This window comes from Moschus berezovskii, chromosome X, assembly GCF_049115385.1.
Source record: "Moschus berezovskii isolate FMDL1 chromosome X, NW_MosBer_1.0, whole genome shotgun sequence".
Taxonomy (NCBI): Eukaryota; Metazoa; Chordata; class Mammalia; order Artiodactyla; family Moschidae; genus Moschus; species Moschus berezovskii.
The window spans coordinates 110,161,397-110,186,351 of NC_142488.1; the positions used below are offsets into that span (position 1 = coordinate 110,161,397).

At 41.3% G+C, this 24,955-nt stretch overlaps 1 pseudogene; it reads left to right on the forward strand.

Annotated features, from left to right (window-relative positions):
- The first annotated feature begins 24,177 nt into the window (after positions 1–24,177).
- Positions 24,178–24,574, forward strand: LOC148773432 (small ribosomal subunit protein eS26 pseudogene; annotated as a pseudogene).
- Positions 24,575–24,955: the final 381 nt, after the last annotated feature.

The following is a 24,955-nucleotide window of genomic DNA, read 5'->3' on the forward strand; positions in this document are numbered from 1 at the left end:
TCCGGCATGAAACATTCCCTTGATATTTCCAGTTTTCTTAAAGAGATCTCTAGTATTTCTCAATCTACTGTTTTCCTCTACTTCTTTCCATTGTTCATTTAATGGCTTCTTATCTCTCCTTGCTATTCTCTGGAACTCTGCATTCAGTTAGGTATAGCTTTCTCTTTCTTGCTTGCTTTTTGCTTATCTTCTTTCCTCGGCTATTTGTAAAGCCTCCTCAGTCAATGATTTTGCCTTCTTGTGTTTCTTTTTCTTTAGGGTGGTTTTGGTCCCTGCCTCCTGCACAGTGTTAGGTATCTCTGTCCATAGATTTTCAGGCACGCAGTCTACTAGGTCTACATCTATCTTAACCTCCAATGTATATTCATAAGGGGCTTTGATTTGGGTCCTATTTGACTGGCCTAGTCATTTTCCCTCGGAGAAGGCAATGGCACCCCACTCCAGTACTGTTGCCTGGAAAATCCCATGGACGGAGGAGCCTGGTGGGCTGCAGTCCATGGGATCGCACAGAGTCGGACACGACTGCAGCGACTTCTCTTTCACTTTTCACTTTCATGCATTGGAGAAGGAAATGGCAACCCACTCCAGTGCTCTTGCCTGGAGAATCCCAGGGACGGGGGAGCCTGGTGGGTTGCCGTCTATGGGGTCGCACAGAGTCGGACACGACTTCAGTGACTTAGCAGCAGCAGCTGCAGCAGTCATTTTCCCTACATTCCTCAATTAATCTACAGGCTAGGAGTCAGCCAATCAGGGCAAAGTGAAGGCTAGGAGTCAGCCAATCACAGTACAGAACAGGATAGTTGTCAGCCAATCAGGGTAACTACAGTATAGGAATCAGCCAATCAGGGTGAAGTACAGACTATGAGTCAGCCAATCAGAGCATAGTACAGGCTAGTAGTCAGCCAATCGAGGCAACCTGGAGGCAAGGAGTGAGCCAAACAGGGCAAACTACAGGCTAGGATGCAGTCAATCAGGACAAACCATAGGCTAGGAGCTCGCCAGTCAAGGCATACTACAGCCTAGGAGTCAGCCAATCACGGGAAAGTGCAGGTTAGCTTTCAGCCAATCAGGGCAAGCTACAGGCTGGGGCTTCCCTGGTGGCTCGGGGGTAAAGAGTCTGCATGCAAAGCAGGAGCCGCAAAAGAAAGGGGTTTGATTCCTGGGTCTGGAAGAGCCCCTTGCAGAAGGCATTGACAGCTCACTCCAGTATTCTTAGGTGGAGAAGCCCATGGACAGAGGATCCTGGTGGGCTACAGTCCATGGGGGTCCCAAAGAATCCAGCATGACTGAGCAACAGAGCATGCACGCATGCCCGGCAGTATCCACCTAGGACCAGCCACAGATCATCCCCTCTAGATAAGACCATCAAAATAAATAAGCAAATCACAGTAACAAGAACTACCCTTTATTGAGTGGGCTCTAGGTCAGGGAGTGTTGGAAGGGATTTATAGACATAACCCCATGAAATCCTCACCACCACTCTGTAACGTGGGGACCATTAGTATAAATGAAGAAACAAAGCCACAGAGAGGTTAAAAATGTAGTCCAGGTCACAGAATTATAGCAGAATTCAAATTTAGGTTTTCCTGACTTTGCAGGAAATGTAGATTTTTTTACCTTCAGCTTTTTATTATGAAAAATGTCAGGCATATACAAAAATAGAGTGATAATCTCAAGAACCCTGATGTGCCCCTAGCTTGAGTGACTATCAATTCAAGGCCAATCTCATTGCATCTATCACCACATTTACTTCACCTCCTCTGGATATTGAAGCAAACAATAGACATCATTATTCCAGTATAGTTCTCTAAAATGACTCTTTTTAAAAGCATAGTCACAACATTTTATCACACCTAAATATTAACAAATATTCCTCAAAGATTCAATCAGTATTCAAATATCCTTGATAGGTTCATAAATTTTTACAGATTTTTTTGTTCCTATCAACATCTAGAGAAGACCACATAGTGCAATTGGTTGGTGTATCTTTTAAGTCTCTTTTAATCTATAGGTCCCTCCACCAATTATTTTTTTTCTAATGGAACTTATTCTTGCAGACGTCGGCTGGTTTTACTGGAGAGTTTTCCACTATCTATGGATTTTGGTGATTATATCCCAGTAGTGTCTTTCAAGAAAACTGGTAGTTAGATGTAGAGATTCATAGGTGGTGCTGTGTGCTTTCATCAGAAGTATGTAATATCTGGTTGTCTCTCTTCTTGTGATGGTAACAGCGATTAATGAGCAATGTCTAGATCCATTATTTCATTGTTGTTCCTGTTGTTCAGTCACCAAATCATGTCCAACACTTCGCGACCCCATGGACTGCAGTATGCCAGGCTTTCCTGTCCTCACCAGCTCCCAGAGTTTGTCCAAGTTCATGTCCATTGTATTGGTGATGTCATCCAGCCGTCTCATCCTCTGATGCCCTCTTCTCCTGCCCTCAATCTTTCCCAGATCAGGGTCTTTTCCAATGAGTTGGCTGTTTGCATCAAGTGGCCAAAGTATTAGAGTTTCAGCTTCAGTCCATTCAATGAATATTCAGGGTTTATTTCCTTCCTTATTTCATTAGGGATTGTCAAATGGCGATAGTCTGTAATCCCTTTTTCACTCATTGGCTCGTGTACTTCTATAAACAAAAACCTCCTGTCACCAAGTTTTTGGTTACACTAAGTGTTATGTGTATAGAAGAGACTGCAGTGACAACGTTGCTGGTATAGATCTCCATGTGCACCTCAGGCTTGTGCTCCCTGTGTTTACAATCACACCTTCAGCCTTTCTTTCCTAAGCATATCTTCCATGCTAGTGTGTCTGGGTCCAGCCTTGACCACAAGAAATTGGGAGAAAGATTTTTAAATCTATGAAGTATAAATTCAGGGACTTGCCTGTCAGTCTAATGGTTAAAATTTCACCTTCCAGTGCAGGGGATGCAGGTTTGATCCCTGATCAAAGAGCTAAGATCCCACATACCTCGTGGCCAGAAAAAAACAAAACATAAAACAGAAGCAATATTGTAACAAATTTAATAAAGAGTTTAAAACCAGTTCACATCAAAAATATTTTTATTTATTTATTTTTTTTTACAATGGTAATAGGTAATCTTGCATTAGAGAAGTAAAGGAGATGTAGCCAAATTTTACTCCAACGTGAAGACAAGAGAACATATTGATAAAATATTTCCAGAATGACACACAAGAGGTAAGAAGGCTGGTTCCTACCTGTTCAGTTCAGTTGCTCAGTTGAGTCCGACTCTTTTTTTTTTTTTTTTACAGTTAAAAGTATTTTTATTAAAAAAGCACAAATGCAAAGAAATGAACAGAGGAAAATTTATGCGTCGAACCTGGACTGGTCACTTATGATAATATGCTACAATTCCATTCTCCCCAATCATTCCACCTTCACCCTCTCCCACAGAGTCCCAAAGACTGTTCTAAATGCCTATGTCTCTTTTGCAGTCTCTTATACAGGGTTCAGGTTACCATTTTTCTAAATTCCATATATATGCGTTAATATACAGTATTGATGTTCTTCTTTCTGGCTTACTTCACTCTGTATAATTGGCTCCAATTTCATCCACCTCATTAAAACTGATTCAAATGCATTCTTTTTGATGGCTGAGAAATACTCCATTGTGTATATGTACCAAAGCTTTCTTATCCATTCATCTGCAGATGGACATCTAGGTTGCTTCCATGTCCTGGCTATTATAAACAGTGCTGCAATGAACATTGGAGTACATGTGTCTCTTTCAATTCTGGTTTCCTCGGTGTGTATGCCCAGGAGTGCGATCGCTGGATCATATGGCAGTTCTATTTCCAGTTTTCTGAGGAATCTCCACACTGTTCTCCATAGTGGCTGTACTAGTTTGCATTCCCACCAATAGTGTAAGAGGGTTCCCTTCTCTCCACACCCTCTCCAGCATTTATTGCATGTAGACTTTTGGATAGCAGCCATTCTGACTGGTGTGAAATGGTATCTCATTGTGGTTTTGATTTGCATTTCTCTGATGATGAGGGATGTTGAGCATTTTTTCATGTGTTTGTTAGCCATCTTTATGTCTTCTTTGGAGAAATGTCTGTTTAGTTCTTTGGCCCATTTTTTGATTGGGTCACTTAGTTTTCTGGAATTAAGCTGCAGGAGCTGCTTGTATAATTTGGAGATTAATCCTTTATCAGTTGCTTCATTTGCTATTATTGTCTCCCATTCTGAAGGTTGTCTTCTCACCTTGCTTAGAGTTTCCTTTGCTGTGCAGAAGCTTTTGATTTTAATTAGGTCCCATTTGTTTATTTTTGCTTTTATTTCCAATATTCTGGGAGGTGGGTCTTGGAGGATCCTGCTGTGATTTATGTCGGAGAGTGTTTTGCCTACGTTCTCCTCTAGGAGTTTTATAGTTTCTGGTCTTACATTTAGATCTTTAATCCATTTTGAGTTTATTTTGGTGTATGGTGTTAGGAAGTGTTCTAGTTTCATTCTTTTACAAGTGGCTGACCAGTTTTCCCAGCACCACTTGTTAAAGAGACTGTCTTTTCTCCATTTTATATTCTTGCCTCCTTTGTCGAAGATAAGGTGTCCATAGGAGCGTGGGTTTATCTCTGGGCTTTCTATTTTGTTCCATTGATCTATATTTCTGTCTTTATGCCAGTACCATACTGTCTTAAAAATATTAAAAAATATTTTTAAAATAAAAGGTAAAATATAAATCCAGGAGGGTCAACCTCCATTTAAATAGAATTTCAGAAAGAAAGAAAAACAGTTGAGAGGGGGAAGTAATTTTTTAAAAAAGAAGAAAAATTCTCCTAACTGAAAATTTCAGTTTGAAAAGACCACTGAGTGGTAAGTAGAATGAAAGCTAAAAGACATGTGTAAAAGCACAGCTTGTGAAAGTTTAAGATATCAAGAATAAAGGGAAGAGCCTTAAAACTTCTGGTGAGAAAAGAGGTTTACTAAGACACGACTGAGCGACTGAACTGAACTGAACTGAACTGAACTGAACTGAAGAAATGACAGGCCTCATTAGCAGCACTTAGATGCTAAAACAACAACAACAAACACAAAAATATTTGTGAAGTTCGAGAGAAAATGACTTTGAATGTAGAATTCTATATTAGTTAAATATAAGAAAAAAATAGACATTTTTAGAACTGAAGTATGAAGGAAATGGCAACCCACTCCAGTATTCTGGCCTAGAGAATCCCGTGGACAGAGGAGCCTGGTGGACTGCTGTCCATAGAGTCACACAGAGTCATACACGACTGAAGTGACTTAGCAGCAGCAGCAGCAGACATGAAGTAAGTCAGAAGTTTTACCTCCCAGTTACCTCCTCTGAAAAAATTAATTACTCGAGGGTGTACTCCAGCAATCAAAAAAAACAGATCAAAGAAAGAAGACCTGGGATCTAAGGAAAAGAAATACTAAGCCAGGAACACAATGGAAAAAATTATAAGATGGCAGGTGTGAAGAGGGGAGGCTTGGAAAAAGTCAGTAGATATCAGAGCATTTAACGAGTTGTCCATCCAAACAGTTGGAAGGAAGATACAAGTAATATCATGATAAAAACACAAAAATCTTTTGCCAACAACAACAACAAAGACAATTAGAAACTCTAAGAAAAACACACTTCCTCCAAAAGTCATGATCCACATATAAAACAATGTAAAATGTGGCGTGACAAAGAAACTGGTGGATTGTAAGCAAAGAGAAATGATTTAAACTGGAAATCTGTGCTATTCTCCCCTTCAAGTGTCTTAGGAATAAGCAGATAGGATTACATCTCCTCCAGTGATCAAGTCATATGCTCTGATTCTGCAGCAAATAATTCATAATCAACCAATAGACAAAGCACAAAAAAACAGATATAGTTACGGGATAGAATGGAAATACAAAAATAAGTTAAATTTTGACAATGTATAACTAATCAAATAACTGTCAGAAGTTGGGATTAATTTCTTCATTTTACAGAGGAGAGTTCCCAGAAGTAAGCATAAATTAAAATGCAAGTACACTATGCAAAGGTTTAAAGATATTACCAAGGAGCTAAAGAGGAAAGGGGGGTCTAAATTCCTCACCTGGTGTGTGGAAAATCAGTGCTGTTTAAGGGAAATAAACCAAGATTTTGAAATGAAAACATCTCATTCAGAATTATGGAAATAACCAACAAACAAAAACATGCTGCTGCTGCTGCTAAGTCACTTCAGTCGTGTCCGACTCTGTGTGACCCCATAGACGGAAGCCCACCAGGCTCCCCCGTCCCTGGGATTCTCGTGACTTAGCAGCAGCAGCAGCAGCATGTTTTTGTTTGTCTGTTGGTTATTTCCGTAATTCTGAATGAGATGTTTTCATTTCAAAATCTTGGTTTATTTCCCTTAAACAGCACTGATTTTCCACACACCAGGTGAGGAATTTAGACCCCCCTTTCCTCTTTAGCTCCTTGGTAATATCTTTAAACCTTTGCATAGTGTACTTGCATTTTCATTTATGCTTACTTCTGGGAACTCTCCTCTGTAAAATGAAGAAATTAATCCCAACTTTTGACAGTTATTTGATTAGTTATACAGGTTCAAGAATATAAAAAGACAGTCTAATTAGTAGGCCTGGGAGTGAGAGCAGGAAGAATCCTTGTGTCTTTAATTTTATACTATTATTCCACTCATTTGTTCAACAAATACAGAGCATCTACTTCTGTACCAGACATTATTCGACATATACGGCTAAAGGAAAGGAAACGGCAGAGAACATTCCTGCCTTCAAGGAACTCACATTCTAGCAGGGGGCAGACTTGCCAATAAACAAGGAAACTTCTTCCTTAAAAAGATAATTACAAATAATATTAGCGTACTGAAGATGATAAAACAAGATAAATATGCCCTTGAGTGATCACTCTGAAGAAGTGAAATCTGAGCTAAAATAAATCCCTTTTTTCTATGAGAAAAGGTATAAGAACTTAAAGAAGCCATAAGAAAGGCTGAGTGCTGAAGAATTGATGCTTTTGAACTGTGGTATTGGAGAAGACTCTTGAGAGTCTCTTGGACTGCAAGGAGATCAAACCAGTCTATCCTAAAGGAAATCAGCCCTGAATATTCATTGGAAGGACTGATGCTGAAGCTGAAACTCCAATACTTTGGGCCACCTTATGTGAAGAGTTGATATTAGAAAAGATCCTGATGCTGGAAAAGATTGAATGCAGGAGGAGAAGGGGATGACAGAGGATGAGATAGTTGGATGGCATCACCGTCTCAATGGACATGAATTTGAGCAAGCTCCAGGAGATGGTGAAGGACAGGGTAGCCTGGCGTGCTGCAGTCCATGGGGTCGAATAGAGTCTGATATGACTTAGTAACTGAAGAACAACATAGGGTCTTACTCTCTTTCTTTCCATGAGGCTCCAGAGAAAATATGCAAATGTATATACCTCCTCTACAGCAAACAGCAAACAGACGCGAGAGACGCCAGCCCCAGCGCAACCGACCACGCAAAGAGGCGCGGCCGTGAGGAGCTACCCCACGCCTGAGTCCAGGGCCGGCGGCTGAGAGGAGCTACCCCACGTCCAATAGGCGGTGGCTGCACGGGCACAGGAGGGCCGAGAGGAGCTACTCCACGCTCAAGGTCAGGAGGGGCGGCCTTGAGGAGATACCCCTCGTCCAAGGTAAGGTGCAGTGGCTGCGCTTTCTTGGAGCAGCTGTGAAGAGATATCCCACGACCAAGGTAAGAGAAGCCCAAATAAGACGGTAGGTATTGCAAGGGGGCATCAGAGGGCAGACACACTGAAATCATAATCACAGAAAACTAGTCGATCTGATCACATGGACCACAGCCAAATATGGTCCACTGGGGAAGGGAATGGCAAACCACTTCAGTATACTTGCCTTGAGAACCCCATGAACAGTATCAAAGGGCAAAATGATAGGATACTGAATGAGGAATTCCCCAGGTTGGTAGGTGCCCAGTATGCTACTGGAGATCAGTGGAGAAATAACTCTAGAAGAAATGAAGGGATGGAGCAAAAGCAAAACCAATACCCAGTTGCAGATGTGACCGGTGATAGAAGCAAGGTCCGATGCTGTAAAGAGCAATATTGCATAGGAACCTGGATGTTAGGTCCATGAATCAAGGCAAATTGGAAGTGGTCAAACAGGAGATGGCAAGAGTGAACATAGACATTCTAGGAATCAGTAAATTAAAATGGACTGGAATGGGTGAATTTAACTCAGATGACCATTATATCTACTACTGTGGGCAGGAATCCCTTAGAAGAAATGGAGTTGCCATCATGGTCAAGAAAAGAGTCCGAAATGCAGTACTTGGATGCAATCTTAAAAACGACAGAATGATTTCTCTTCGTTTCCAAGGCAAACCATTCAATATTACACTAATCCAGGCCTATGCCCCAACCAGTAACGCTGAAGAAGCCAAAGTTGAAGGGTTCTATGAAGACCTACAAGTACTTTTAGAACTAACACCCAAAAAAGATGTCCTTTTAATTATAGGGGACTGGAATGCAAAAGTAGGAAATCAAGAAACACCTGGAGTAACAGGCAGATTTGGCCTTGGAGCACAGAATGAAGCAGGGCAAAGGCTAATAGAGTTCTGCCAAGAGAAGGCACTGGTCATAGCAAACACCCTCTTCCAACAGCACAAGAGAAGACTCTACACATGGACATCACCAGATGGTCAACACCGAAATCAGATTGATTATATTCTTTGCAGCCAAAGATGGAGAAGCTCTATACAGTTAACAAAAACAAGACCAGGAGCTGACTGTGGCTCAGATCATGAACTCCTTATTGCCAAATTCAGACTTAAATTGAAGAAAGTAGGGAAAACCACTAGACCATTCAGATATGACCTAAATCAAATCCCTTATGATTATACAGTGGAAGTGAGAAATAGATTTAAGGGACTAGATCTGATAGATAGAGTGCCTGATGAACTATGGACGGAGGTTGATGACATTGTACAGGAAACAGGGACCAAGACCATCCCCATGGAAAAGAAATGCAAAAAAGCAAAATGGCTGTCTGAGGAGGCCTTATAAATAGCTGTGAAAAGAAGAGAAGCGAAAAGCAAAGGAGAAAAGGAAAGATATAGGCATCTGAATGCAGAGTTCGAAAGAATAGCAAAGAGAGATAAGAAAGCCTTCCTCAGTGATCAATGCAAAGAAATAGAGGAAAACAACAGAATAGGAAAAACAAGAGATCACTTCAAGAAAATTAACGATTCCAAGGGAACATTTCATGCAAAGATGGGCTCGATAAAGGACAGAAATGGTATGGACCTAACAGAAGCAAAAGATATTAAGAAGAGTTGGCAAGAATACACAGAAGAACTGTACAGAAAAGATCTTCACGACCAAGATAGTCACGATAACGTGATCACTGACCTAGAGCCAGACATCTTGGAATGTGAAGTCAAGTGGGCCTTAGAAAGCATCACTACTAACAAAGCTAGTGGAGGTGATGGAATTCCAGTTGAGCTATTTCAAATCCTGAAAGATGATGCTGTGAAAGTGCTGCACTCAATATGCCAGCAAATTTGAAAAACTCAGCAATGGCCACAGGACTGGAAAAAGTCAGTCTTCATTCCAATCCCAAAGAAAGGCAATGCCAAAGAATGCTCAAACTACCGCACAATTGTACTCATCTCACACGCTAGTAAAGTCATGCTCAAAATTCTCCAAGCCATGCTTCAGCAATATGTCAACCGTGAACTTCCAGATGTTCAAGCAGGTTTTAGAAAAGGCAGAGGCACCAGAGATCAAATTGCCAACATCCGCTGGATCATGGAGAAAGCAAGAGAGTTCCAGAAAAACATCTATTTCTGCTTCATTGACTATGCCAAAGCCTTTGACTGTGTGGATCACAATAAACTGTGGAAAATTCTGAAAGAGATGGGAATACCAGACCACCTGACCTGCCTCTTGAGAAACTTATATGCAGGTCAGGAAGCAACAGTCAGAACTGTACATGGAACAATAGACTGGTTCCAAATAGGAAAAGGAGTACGTCAAGGCTGTATATTGTCACCCTGCTTATTTAACTTCTATGCAGAATACATCATGAGGAACGCTGGGTTGGAAGAAGCACAAGCTGGAATCAAGATTGCTGGGAGAAATATCAATAACCTCAGATGACACTACCCTTATGGCAGAAAGTGAAGAGGAACTCAAAAGCCTCTTGATGAAAGTGAAAGAGCAGAGTGAAAAGGTTGGCTTGAAGCTCAACATTCAGAAAACGAAGATCATGGCATTTGGTCCCATAGATGGATGAAGAGTGGAAACAGTGTCAGACTTTATTTTTTTTGGGCTCCAAAATCACTGCAGATGCTGATTGCAGCCATGAAATTAAAAGACGCTTACTCCTTGGGCTTTCCTGGTGGCTCAGAGGTTAAAGCATCTGCCTTCAATGTGGGAGACCCGGGTTTGATCCCTGGGTGGGGAAGATCCCCTGGAGAAGGAAATGGTAACCCACTCCAGTATTCTTGCCTGGAGAATCCCATGGACGGAGAAGCCTGGTAGGCTACAGTCCACAGGGTTGCAAAGAGTTGGACACGACTGAGCAACTTCACTACTCCTTGGAAGGAAAGTTATGACCAACCTTGATAGTATATTAAAAACCAGAGATACTACCTTGCCAACAATGGTCCATCTAGTCAAGGTTATGGTTTTTCCAGTGGTCATGTATGGATGTGAGAGTTGAACTGTGAAGAAAGCTGATCGCCGAAGAATTGATGCTTTTGAACTGTGGTGCTGGAGAAGACTCTTGAGATTCCCTTGTACTGCAAGGAGATCCAACCAGTCCATTCTAAAGGTGATCAATCCTGGGTGTTCATTGGAAGGACTGATGCTAAAGCTGAAACTGCAATACTTTGGCCACCTCATGCGACGAGTTGACTCACTGGAAAAGACTCTGATGCTGGGAAAGGTTGGGGGCGGGAGGAGAAGGGGACGACAGAGAATGAGATGGCTGGATGGCATCACCGACTCTGTGGACATGAGTTTGAGTGAACTCCGGGAGTTGTTGTTGGACAGGGAGGCCTGGCGTGCTGTGATTCATGGGGTCGCGGAGAGTCGGACACGACTGAGCGACTGAACTGAACTGAACTGAACCGAACTGAACAGCAAACAGTAAAGAATCTGCCTCACATGAGGGAAACCCAGGTTCCATCCCTGGGTCAGGAAGATGGAAATGGCAACTGGGAGAAGGAAATGGCAACCCACCCCAGTATTCTTACCTGGAGAATCCCATGGACAGAGGAGCCTGATGGGCTACAGTCCACGGGGTCACAGAGAATCAGATAAGACTGAGCAATTTCACTTTGCTTTCAGTCAACAAATGTCAGTCACTGACTGGGCAGCAGACACGGTGCTGGATGTTAGGGTCGTGTCTTCTCGTAGGCCATGTGGTGTCTTAGGGAAAATATTTTCAATATTTACTTATTTATATTTGGCTGTGTCAGGTCTTAGTTGCAGCACCCGGGATCTTCATTGCAGCAGACAGGTTCTCTAGTTGTGATGCACGGGCTTCAGTAGTTGCAATGCATGGGCTGAGTGGCCCCATGGCATGTGGGATCTTAGTACTCTGACCAGAGATCAAATCCACATCCCCTGAATTGGAAGGCAGACTCTTAACCACTGAACCACCAGGGAGATCCCTTGAGGCAAATTTGAAAAAGGCATTCTTCCAGACAGACACCTCTGTGTAGGGTATATGACTTGGTGAGTAAAGTGAAGGCTGAATTTCAGTCACAATGGGCCCTCTTGACCAAATTCTCTCGTGCAATGAACAATCAGTCAGTTCAGTCTCTCAGTAGTGTCCGACTCTTTGCAACCCCAAAGACTGCAGCATACCAGGCTTCCCTGTCCATCACCAGCTCCTGGAGCCTGCTCAAACTCATGTCCATCGACTCAGTGATGCCACCCAACCATCTCATCCTCTGTCGTCTCCTTCTCCTCCTGCCTTTAATCTTTCCCAGCATCAGAGTCTTTTCAAATGAGTCATTTCTTCACATCAGGTGGCCAAAGGATTGGAGTTTCAGCCTCAGCAACAGTCCTTTCAATGAATTTTCAGGACTGATTTCCTTTAGGATAGATTGGTTTGATTTCATTGCAGTCCAAGAGACTCTCAAGAGTCTTCTTCAACACCACAGTTCAAAAGCATCAGTTCTTTGGTGCTCAGCTTTCTTTAGAGTAAAACTCTCACATCCATACATGACTACTGGAAAAACATTAGCCTTGACAGGATGGACCTTTGTTGGCCAAGTAATGCCTGTGCTTTTTAATACTCTGTCTAGGTTAGTCATAGCTTTTCTTCCAAGGAGCAAGTATCTTTTAATTTCATTGCTGCATCCACTATCTGCAGTGATTTAATAGCCCCCAAAAATTAAGTTTCTCGCTGTTTCCATTGTTTCCCCATCTATTTGCCATGAAGTCATGGGACCGGAAGCCATGATCTTAGTTTTCTGGATGTTGAGCTTTAAGCCAACTTTTTCACTCTCCTCTTTCACTTTCATCAAGAGACTCTTTAGTTCCTCTTCGCTTTCTGCCATGAGGGTGGTGTCATCTGCATATCTGAGGTTATTGATATTTCTCCCGGCAATCTTGATTCCAGCTTATGCTTCATCCAACTCAGCATTTCACGTGATGTACACTGCATATAAGTTAAATAAGCAGGGTGACAATATATAGCCTTGATGTACTTCTTTTCCTATTTGGAACCAGTCTGTCGTTCCATGTCCACTTCTAACTGTTATTTCTTGACATGCACACAGATTTTTCAGAAGGCAGGTCACGTGGTCTGTTATTCCCATCTCTTTAAGAATTTTCCACAGTTTATTGTGATCCACACAGTCAAAGGCTTTGGCATAGTCAATAAAGCAGAAATAGATGTTTTTCTGGAACTCTCTTGCTTTCTCGATGATCCAGTGGATGTTGGCAATTTGATCTCTGATTCCTCTGCTTTTTCTAAATCCAGCTTGAACAACTGGAAGTTCATGGTTCATGTACTGTTGAAGCCTGGCTTAGAGAATTTTGAGTATTACTTTCCTAGCATGTGAGATGAGTGTAATTGTGCAGTAGTTTGAACAGTCTTTGTCATTGCCTTTCTTTGGGATTGGAATGAGGACTGACCTTTTCCAGTCCTGTGGCCACTGCTGAGTTTTCCAAATTTGCTCTGCAAGAGACACTCAAACACTCAAAGGCAGGTCTGGCTCTACAGAGACTGAGCCAAACCTGCCTTTGAGTGTTTGAGTGTCTCCTTCAGAGTCACAGGTCAGCAGTAGCCTGCCACAGAGGCAGGGGCTCTGGGTGCAGCAGACCTGGGTATGTCACAAGCCCTCTTGGAGAAGGTTGCCATTAACCCCACCATAGAGCCGCCAGAACAGACTCTGGGAGGGCCCCCAAAAAACCCTGTGTGCACCAGGACCCAGGAGAAAGAAGCAGTGACCCCACAAGAGACTGACCCAGACTTGCCTGTGAGTGTCCAGGAGTCTCTGTCAGAGGTATGTGTCAGCAGTGGCCTGCTGCAGGGTCAGGGGCACTGAGTGTGGCAGTGTGTGCATAGGACCTTCTGAAGGAGATCGCCATTACCTTCATTACCTCCACCAGAGTTTGGCCTCAGGTCAAACACCAGGGAGGGAACACAGCCCTGCCCATCAACAGAAAATTGTATTAAAGATTTACGAGCATGGTCTCTCCCATCAAAACAAGACCCAGTTTCGCCCTCTGTCAGTCTCTCCCATTAGGAATCTTTCATAAGCCTCTTGTTCTTCATCCTCAGAGGGCAGACAGAATGAAAACCACAATCATAAAAAACTAATCAAATTGATCACATGGACCACAGCCTTGTCTAACTCAATGAAACTATGAGCCATGCCATGTAGGGCCACCCAAGACAGATGGGTCACGGTGGAGAGTTCTGACAAAGCGTGGTCCACTGGGGAAGGGAATGACAAACCACTTCAGTATTCTTGCCTTAAGAACCCCACAAACAGTATGAAAAGGTAAAAAGACAGGACACTGAAAGATGAACTTACCAAATCAGTTGGTGCCCAATATGTTATGGGAGATCAGTGGAGAAATAACTCCAGAAAGAATGAAGAGATGGAGCCAAAATGAAAACAACACCCAGTTGTGGATGTGACTGGTGATGGAAGTAAAGTCCAAAAGAAAAAATAAGTTCAATGCTGTAAAGAACAATATTGCATAGGAACCTGGAATGTTAGGTCCATGATTCAAGGTAAATTGGAAGTGGTCAAACAGGAGATGCAAGAGTGAATCAAAATTTTAGGAATCAGTGAACCAAAATGGACTGGAATGGGCAAATTTAACTCAGATGACCATTATATCTATACTGTGGGCAAGAATCCCTTAGAAGAAATGGAGTAGCCATTATAGTCAACAAAAGAGTCTGAAATGCAGTACTTGGATGCAATCTCAAAAACATCAGAATGATCTCTGTTCTTTTCCAAGGCAAACCATTCAATATCACAGTAATTCAAGTCTATGCCCTGACCAGTAATGCTGAGGAAGCTGAAGTTGAGTGGTTCTATTAAGACTTACACGACCTTCTAGAACTAACACCCCAAAATGATGTCCTTTTCATTATAGGGGATTGAAATTCAAAAGTAGGAAGTCAGGAGATACCTGGAATAACAGGCAAATTTGGCCTAGGAGTACAGAATGAAGCAGGGCAAAGGCTAATAGAGTTTTGCCAAGAGAACGCACTGGTCATAGTAAACACCCTCTTCCAACAACACAAGAGAAGACTCTATACACGGACATCACCAGATGGTCAATACCAAAATCAGATTGATTGTGTTCTTTGTTGCCTAAGATGGAGAAGCTGTATACAGTCAGCAAAAACAAGACTGGGAGCTGACTGTGGCTCATATCATGAACTCCTTATTGCCAAATTCAGACTTAAATTGAAGAAAGTGGGGGAAACCATTAGACCATTCAGGTATGATCTAAATCAAATCCCTTACGATTATACAGTGGAAGTGACAAATAGATTCAAAGGATTAGATCTGATAGACAGAGGGCCTGAAGAACTATGAATGGAGGTTCATGACACTGGACAGGAGTCAGGGATCAAGACCATCCCCAAGGAAAATAAATGCAAAAAAGCAAAATGGTTGTCTGAGGAGGCCTTACAAATAGCTGAGAAAAGAAGAGAAGTGAAAGGCAAAGGAGAAAAGGAAAGAGCATTGGTACGGGGATAACTAGTACTCTTATGACAAAGAAGCCTCAGTAAAGTGGTACCTCCTAGGGGAGGGGTGAGTTTGCTCCAAGACAAATTCCAGATCCTCTGCTTAGAACCACAGGAACAGGTACTGAAGCAAAGCAAAACAATGAAAACCCTAGCAGCATTTCACCTGCCCTAAATCTTGATAGTTTCAAAAGTATATTCATTATGAATGGATCCTACTAGAGGAGCATAAACACTTAAACTGTTTCCATTCTGCTCATGGAAAGTGAGAGGGAAGGGCATCATCTGGCAGTTTAAAGCAATGTCAAGCATTAATTCCAAAGCTAGTGCTTGGTGTCAGTCAGTCAGTTCAGCTGCTCAGTCATGTCCGACTCTGTGACCCCATGGACTGCAGCACGCCAGGCTTCCCTGTCCATCAGCAACTCCTGGAGCTTGCTCAAACTCATGTTCACCAAGTCGGTGATGCCATCCAACCATCTCATCCTCTGTCATCCCCTTCTCCTCCTGCCTTCAATCTTTCACAGCACCAGGGTCTTTTCCAATGAGTCAGTGCTTGGTGTAGGTTAGGTAAGTTAGTTTAGGGCAGCTACTTAGATTATGTAAGTAGCTGCCCTTGAAAGGACCTTGAGTTTCTGGGAGCTCAGGTTTCTGAGTCAAACTGTCTTGGTTTGACTCTCAACTCTACCACTTCCAACTTGAATTACAAAAAAAGCATGTGGTTTCACAGGCTCTGGATGCTTGACTGCCCAGCTCTAAATCCTTGTCTCCCACTTATCAGCTGTGTGAACTTCAGCAAGGACTGTGCTTGTTTCCTCATCTTTGTGATGAGAAATATAATCATTCTACATCACATGGTTGTCGTGAGCCTTAAATGAGAATATCTACAACCTGGCCTATGGTAATGCTCTCTAGATCTTAGTCACCATTATTATTATTCTGATGTGAGTCTATTCTTCATGCCCTGAAAATGAGAAGGGAAATACAGGAAAAAGGGTGCTGCTCTGCACAATCATGGGAGGTCCCATCTTTCCTCTTTGAGCTGGGGAAGTTCAGAATGGGTTTCATTTCTTTCTTATGGATTTAGAATGCATTATCTCTGAGAATCTATTGTTTGCCCTGAAGAGATTAATATATTCATATATAATCAATGTTTCATCCAGCTGTTTCCCATTGGATCTGAGGGAAAACAAGACAATGTGTGTCTCTGTGACTCCCACTGGTGGGGGACAATGGAACAGGATGACCCTTGGAGTGCCAAAGCCCACCTGAACCTGTCCTGTTGGAAGAACAAGAGCAACATGCCAGGTTGAATAGCTAAGACTTGGGCCAATGTGTTGCTAGGGGAGGGAGATGGAACCTGGGGCAAGACAAAGCCCTGTGAGTAGTGGAGTAGGCAGAGCATCTGTTGGTGGTTTGAAAGAGAAACAGGAAGATAAAGGCTGAATTCAAGGAAATAAGGGCACGAAGATGTTCCTGTGATGAACCTGTTTCTGGTGACTTTCTCTGAGGTCTTTAGACGCTTTTTTTTTTTTTAAAGTTCTTGTACGTTGAAATTCCCTTGTACAAGAAATCCCCAATTCTTTCTCAAAATTGGAATAATCTTGGTGGTGATGTTGGGGAGGATAAATGGGCAGGATGGAATAAGAATGTGCGGCCTCACCACCCTGTAGCATCTGTTGACTCTTTAAAGAAGATTATAGTGATAGACTGTTTTCTCGGGCTCCAAAATCACTGCACATGGTGACTGCAGCCATGAAGTTAAAAGAAACTTGCTCCTTGGAAGAAAAGCTATGACCAACCTAGACAGCATATTAAAAAGCACAGACATTACTTTGCTGACAAAGTTCTAGTCAAAGCTATGGCTTTTCCAGTAGTCATGTAGAATGTGAGAGTTGGTCCATAAAGAAGGCTGCTGCTGCTGCTGCTGCTGCTAAGTCGCTTCAGTCGTGTCCAACTCTGTGCGACCCCATAGACAGCAGCCTGCCAGGCTCCTCTGTCCCTGGGATTCTCCAGGCAAGAACACTGGAGTGGATTGCCATTTCCTTCTCCAATGCATGCAGGTATGCTAAGTCGTAAAGAAGGCTGAGCACCGAAGAATTTATGCTTTTGAACTGTGGTGTTGGAGAAGGCTCTTGAGAGTCTCTTGGACAGTAAGGAGATCCAACCAGTCCATCCTAAAGGAAATCAGTCCTGAATATTCATCAGAAGGACTGATGCTGAAGCTAAAACTCCAATACTTCAGCCACCTGATGCAAAGAACTGACTCATTGGAAAAGACCCTGATGCTGGGAAAGATTGAGGGCAGGAGGAGAAGGGGACAACAGAGGATGAGATGATTGGATGGCATCACTGACTTAATGGACATAAATTTGCACAAACTCCTGGAGACAATGAAGGACAGGAAAACCTGGCGTGCTGCAGTACATGGGGTCGCAAAGAGTTGGACATGACTGAGTGACTGAACAACAAGCCCTGGATTCCTGAAGAAGATCAGCAGCAAACCGAATGCTGACCCAGGAGAGCCACAGAGAAAAGCTGCTGCCAAACAAATGAACGACTCAGGGGAGGGGCATGAGTCTAATACCCTACTTTGTGACCCATACACTAGAAGAAAATGACTCATTAAGGAAGAAGAATGGAGTGACGTTGGAGCTACTAACTGGTATCTTTGAGTGTGTTACTTATATCTCTGTGCCTCAGTTTTCTCATCTGAAAAATGAGGATCACAACGGTACTTGATGCATGGAATTGTTATGAGGATTAAATGAGCTAATATTTGTAAAACATTTAAAACAGTGACTGGATGTATTAAATAAGATATAAGCATTTTTTACACAAAAGTTGGAATGAGAAATGTGGGGTGACTGACAAAAATGAAAATGCAGAGCTGGACAGTGAGGATTTGTCTTCCTGTTCAGAGAAAAAGCACACTTCCCCATGCCATACATGCTCAGGTCGCTAGAATGTGCCCTCTGGCACAGGGGATAGGGGGACAGTGGTCCAGGAGCCCCATTGCTTTCCAAGTTAAGCTCATATTTCCACAGGGGACCAGATTCCACTGTGGCCTACTGCGGATTTCCTCACCATCTGATAGGAATACACAACAGGAAGGTGATTCCAACCCCAAGCTAAGAAAAGCTTCCTTCTTGTGATCACCTTGTGCGTCTGCATGAAGATGTATGGATAAGGGTGTTCACTCTAGCATTTCTTGTAATAGTGAAAAACAGAAGCCAATCTAAATGCCAATCAATAAGGACTGACCGACTAATCAAGATTCAATGAAATGATGAAAGAAAGAAAGAGATCCATCTATAATCCATCTATATGAATGCTGATATGTGATCAAAATATACTGCTCAATGAAAGAAAAAAAGCAGGAGCAGAGTAGTATAAATAACCTGATCTCCTGTGTTTATGTGTGTGTGTATGTGTGTGTGTTTAAAAGATATACACACACCATATGCTTCTATATAAAGCAAATTTTCTAGAAGGATAAATAAGAAAATGGTGAAAGTGAAAGTCACTTCGTAGTGTCTGACTCTTTCTGACCCCATGGAATAGTCCATGAAATTCTCCAGGCCAGAATACTGGAGTGGGCAGCCATTTCCTTCTCCAGAGGATTTTCCCAACCCAGGGATTGAACCCAGGTCTCTCACATTGCAGGTGGATTCTTTACCAACTAAGCCACTAGGGAAGCCTGAGAAAATGGTAACAATGGGTAACTCCAGGGAATGGAGATGGAGATAAGAGTGAAGGAAAAGGAGATTTCAATTTTGAAATCTTTTCAGTCCTTTCAATTTTGAGGGTTTATTTCTATTTTGGCTTGTTTTCACAATATAAAATAGGGCTTGTTTGCTCTTTTTCTGATTATATAAGCAATACATGTTTATTAGTTTTTTTCATATTTTAACTCGTTTTAAATAATCTCAGATTTATATAAAAGGTGCAAAGCAAGAATGAAGAATTCCCTGATACCTGTCCCCTAGCTTTCCCAAACATTAACATCTTACAGAACCATGATCAATTATCAAAAGTAGGAAGTTAACATCAATATATTTTTGACTAATCCACAGACTTCATGCCCCACCACTGCTTTTTTGGTGGTCCAAGACTCAATCCAGGCTCCCACTTTGTATTTAGTTATCATTTTTTTCTGGGCTTGCCTGGTGGCTCAGCTGGTAAAGAATCTGCCTGCAATGTGGGAGACCTGGGTTCAGTCCCTGCGATGGCTGGCCCTTCTCAGTGCATCATATTAGGAGGCACATGATGTCATGTCAATATTCTCATTCCGGGTGATGTTCACTTTGACCATTTGGTTAAGGGGTGTCTGCTGGGTTTCTCTACTGTGAAATTACTACTTTTTCTTTTGTAAATCATTAAGAGGTTTCTTGTGGGGAGACGGTTCTAGACTATGTAAATGTCCTGTTTCTCACCATACTTGGCCCACTAATCTTAGCATTCAGTGATGATTCTTGCTTAAGATAATTACCGTGATATTTGCCAAATGGTAAGTTTCTATTTTCCTCATTCCTTCTACATTTATTCATTGGAATGCTACTCTCAGGCAGAGATTTCCCTTCTCTTTCATGTATGAATCCAACTTTTTATTTATGTAAGCATGGACTTGCCAACAGAATGTATTGTCATACTTTTTAATTTTCACCAAACTGATGGGAAGAAATGACATCCCGGTGTTGTTTTAATATGCATTTACACACTTATATGTGAGATTCGAAGGATAAAGGACCATTTACACATAGAGAGGAAAGAGGAAGAGAGGGATTGAAAGACAGAGAGAGACGGAGAGAGAATTGTCTATTCGTGTATTTCTCCACTTTTCTATCAGGTTTTTGTAGCTTTATCCATCATTTTTAAAAATTCTTTATATAGTCATAAATTTAGCCTTTTATGTGTGATACATGTTGCAAATATTTTCTTCTAGTTTATGGGTTATTTTACATTCATTATTATGGGGCTTTTTGCGATGTAATTTTTTATATAGTCAAATTTATTGATTTTTTTTCTTTTATTGCCTCTGGTTTTGAGTAATGGTTAAAGAGCTTTTCCTCACACCAAGGTTAAAGGAGAATTGGCTCACATTTTCTTTCACTATTTGTATGCTTTCATATCTTATATCTGGATTTTTGTTCCATTTGGAGTTTATTCCTGTGTATGGTATGAAGGTTGAGTCTATTTTTATATTTTTCCAGATACATACTCAATATATCCAGTACCATCTATTGAAAGATCCATCTTTGCCCCAGTAACATACCTTTATTCTTTTAAAATTCTAGTGATAAGTAAAATGTTAAGAAACAAAACCAAGACAATTACTAAAAAAAAATCTCACCACCCAGAGAAAATCACAAATTACATTTTGGTGACTCTATTTCCCTACCTGTCCCTCTGCATACACACACTCACACACACTTTTATTTTTTACTTTTTCTCCACCAGGGAAACCTCTTTTTATTTATTTATTTTATTAATTTATTTTAATTGGAGGCTAATTACTTTACAATATTGTAGTGGTTTTTGCCATACATTGACATGAATCAGCCATGGGTGTACATGTGTTCCCCATGCTGAACCCCCCTCCCACCTCCCTCCCCATCCCATCCCTCTGGGTCATCCCAGGGCACCAGCCCTGAGCACTCTGTCTCATGCATCAAACCTGGGCTGGTGATCTATTTCACATATGATAATATACATGTTTCAACGCTATTCTTTCAAATCATCCGACCCTTGCCTTCTCTCACACAGTCCAAAAGACTGTTCTATACATCTGTGTCTCTTTTGCTATCTTGCATATAGGGTTATCATTACCATCTTTCTCAATTCCATATATAAGCATTAGTATACTGTATTGGTGTTTTTCTTTCTGACTTACTTCACTCTGTATAATAGGCTCCAGTTTCATCCACCTCATTAGAACTGATTCAAATGTATTATTTTTAATGGCTTGGTAATACTCCATTGTGTATACGTACCACAGCTTTCTTATCCATTCGTCTGCTGATGGACATCTAGGTTGCTTCCATGTCCTGGCTATTATAAACAGTGCTGCGATGAATACTGGGGTACACGTGTCTCTTTCAATTCGGTCTGTATGCCCAGCAGTGGGATTGCTGGGTCATATGGCAGTTCTATTTCCAGTTTTTTAAGGAATCCCCACACTGTTCTCCATAGTGGCTGTACTAGTTTGCATTCCTACCATCAGTGTCAGAGGGTTCCCTTCTCTCCACACCCTCTCCGGCACTTATTGTTTGTAGACTTTTGGATATCAGCCATTCTGACTGGCATGAAATGGTACCTCATTGTGGTTTTGATTTGCATTTCTCTGACAATGAGTGATGTTGAGCATCTTTTCATGTGTTTGTTAGCCATCTGTATGTCTTCTTTGGAGAAATATCTGTTTAGTTCTTTGGCCCATTTTTTTATTGGATCGTTTATTTTTCTGGAATTGAAGGAGTTACTTGTATATTTTTGAGATTAATTCTTTATCAGTTGCTTCATTTGTTATTATTTTCTCCCATTCTGAAGGCTGTCTTTTCACCTTGCTTATAGTTTCCTTTGCTGTGCAGAAGCTTTTAATTTTAATTAGGTCCCTTTTGTTTATTTTTGCTTTTATTTCCACTACTCTGGGAGGTGGGTCATGGAGGATCCTGCTGTGATTTATGTCGGAGAGTGTTTTGCCTATGTTTTCCTCTGGGAGTTTTATAGTTGATGGTCTTACGTCTAGATCTTTAATCCATTTTGAGTTTATTTTGAGTGTATGGTGTTAGAAAGTGTTCTAGTTTCATTCTTTTACATGTGGTTGACCAGTTTTCCCAGCACCACTTGTTAAAGAGATTGTCTTTTCTCCATTGTATATTCTGGCCTCTTTTGTTAAAGATAAGGGGTCTATAGGTGCGTGGATTTATCTCTGGGCTTTCTATTTTTTTCCATTGATCTATATTTCTGTCTTTGTGCCAGTACCATACTGTCTTGATGACTGTAGCTTTGTAGTAGAGCCTGAAGTCAGGCAGGTTGATTCCTCCAGTTCCACTCTTCTTTCTCAAGATTGCTTTGGCTATTCAAGGTTTTTTGTATTTCCATACAAATTGTGAAATTATTTGTTCTAGCTCTGAAAAATACCATTGGTAGCCTGATAGGGATTGCATTGAGTCTATAGATTACTGTGGGTAGTATACTCATTTTCACTGTATTGATTCTTCTAATCCATGAATATGGCATATTTCTCCATCTATTTGTGTGCTCTTTGATTTCTTTCATCAGTGTTTTATAGTTTTATATATATATATAGGTCTTTTATTTCTTTAGGTAGATGTATTCCTAAGTATTTTATTCTTTTCATTGCAATGGTGAATGGAATTGTTTCCTCAATTTCTCTTTCTGTTTCCTCATCGTTAGTCACACACACTTTTAAAAGAATGGGATCTCAAACATGCTGATTTTTATCTTGGACACCTCCTTTCACACTTTTTCTTGCCCCTAGCCCTACACATAATTAACACCTTGGCATGTGGCCATCAGCATTTTCTGTTATGTTCCATACAAACCTATTTGTATACATATAGGCTGTTATATTTGTTTTTTTTAAATGAGATCATATTACATATACTTCCCAGCATCCTATCTTTCCCATTTAACAATACTTTGAAGAATCTCTCTAAATCTGTTGATATAGACCTAATTCTTCATTGTTAGTGGGCAATACTCAGTGATATAGATGCACCAGGTTTCTATGCTATTAAAGACTGATTGGAATTGATTCTACTTCCTATTTTTTTTTTTCTGCTGCTAACATCCTTATACATAGATCTTCGTTTATATAGTAGTGTTCCTATTTCTGTTGGTACTTTTCTTTTTTTTAATTTTTCTTTTTGGCCCCGTGGCATGTGGGATCTTAGTTTTCCAACAAAGGATCAAACCTGTGCCCCTCACATTGAGAGGTGGAGTCTTAACCACTGGACTACCAGGGAAATCCTATAGTACTTTTCACTGTAAACTTTATACTGCTTGAATTTTTGCCATCAACAACTATTAATTTTATTTAGGACAAAGCAACTATTGATTTTATTTAGGGCTTTAAAATTACATGCATCTGAATTCAGACCCATTATGGCTCAGATACTGCTGCTGGGAGTGTGAGGCAATGCATCCCACTTCGGAAAATTATTCAGCATAATTAACCAGACTTGAGCATGCACAGCCCTATGACATAGCAGCTCTACCCTTTAGCACATCCAATGCAAATGCATGCACATATGCCCCAAGAGACATGGGCAAAGTTGTTCTTATCACTTCTATTTGTAATAGCTCAAAATAGAAAATTACAAATGTCTAACAACAGTAAAGATAAGTAAGTTGTGGTATATTCCTACACTAAAATACTGTACAATAGCTCTTCTAAAAACTGTGGTCTGTGGACCCCTGGGGAATTCCCAAAATCCTTATGGGAGTCCTGAAGGTCAAAACTCTTTTCACAATAAAACTAAAAGGATATTTTCCTTTTTCACTGCATGGACATTTGCACTGATGGTGCAAAAGCAAAGGTAGATAAAAAAAAATTGCTGGTGCCTTAGCACATGTTAAGGCAGCAATACCAACTGTATCACTGTTCACTGGGTTCTTCACCCCCACACACTCCCAGTAAACAAAGTATAAAAATTAATTATATTAAATTTCAACCACTGAGTACAGTTACAAAATTTTCCACATGATGAAATAGGGAGCATGCATAAAGCACATCTGTTACATATCAGTGTGCAATCGTTGCCTGAAGGAAAAGTACTTGTTTTTGTGAGCTGAATTAGACACTTTTTTCATGGAACACCAGTTTTGCTTGAAAAGAAGACCTACAGACAGACTATAATTATTCAGACTGAGGCTTTTGGCAGATAGCTCCTTGAAAATGAGTGAAGTGAGTCTGTCACTTAACTGATAGTGTTTGTTACCAGTGATAATAATGGAGACAATGGAACTTTCAAATAAAAATTCCAGTTTTGGCTCTCAACTCCTCATCTCCAAGGTGACCAAGGAAAGAAGGAACTGTGGTAGTGCCCAAAAGGGCCATGGCCACATACAACCTATTCACTGAACCAACTGTGCCCAATGTGTGCCCAAGGATAAGGCCATTAAGAAGTTTGTTGTTTGGAACATCGTAGATGCCACAGCCATCAGGGACATTTCTAAACCTAGTGTTTTTGACACCTATGTGCTTCCCAAGCTGTATGTGAAACTACATTACTGCGTGAGTTGTGCCATTCAGAACGAGGCAATTGGGAATCCAGGAAGCCCAGAAGGACCCAACACCTCCATCCCAATTTAGACCTGTGGTTGCTGCCCCACAGCCTCCACCAAAGCCCATTTAATGAGCTAAGTCCTTCAAGACTGGAGAAATACTGTTCCCTGAAAAGATAATAAAATGGAAATTACATTTTAAAACGTTCAAATTTGGGGAAATCTATCCACCACTATGGGGGCTTTCCTGGTGGCTCAGACAGTAAAGAATCTGGCCGCAACGTGGGAAACCCAGACTCCATCCCTGGGTTGGGAAGATCCCCTGGAGATGGGAATGGTAACCCACTCCAGTAGTCTTGCTTGAGAAATGCCATGGAGAAAGGAGCCTGGCGGGCTACAGTCCATGGGGTGGCAAGAGTCAGACATGACCGAGCAACTAACACTTTCACTTTCTTCATCTACCACTTTGAGTTTGACAGCTTCCCAAATGGTTAAAGACTTTGCTGATGGGA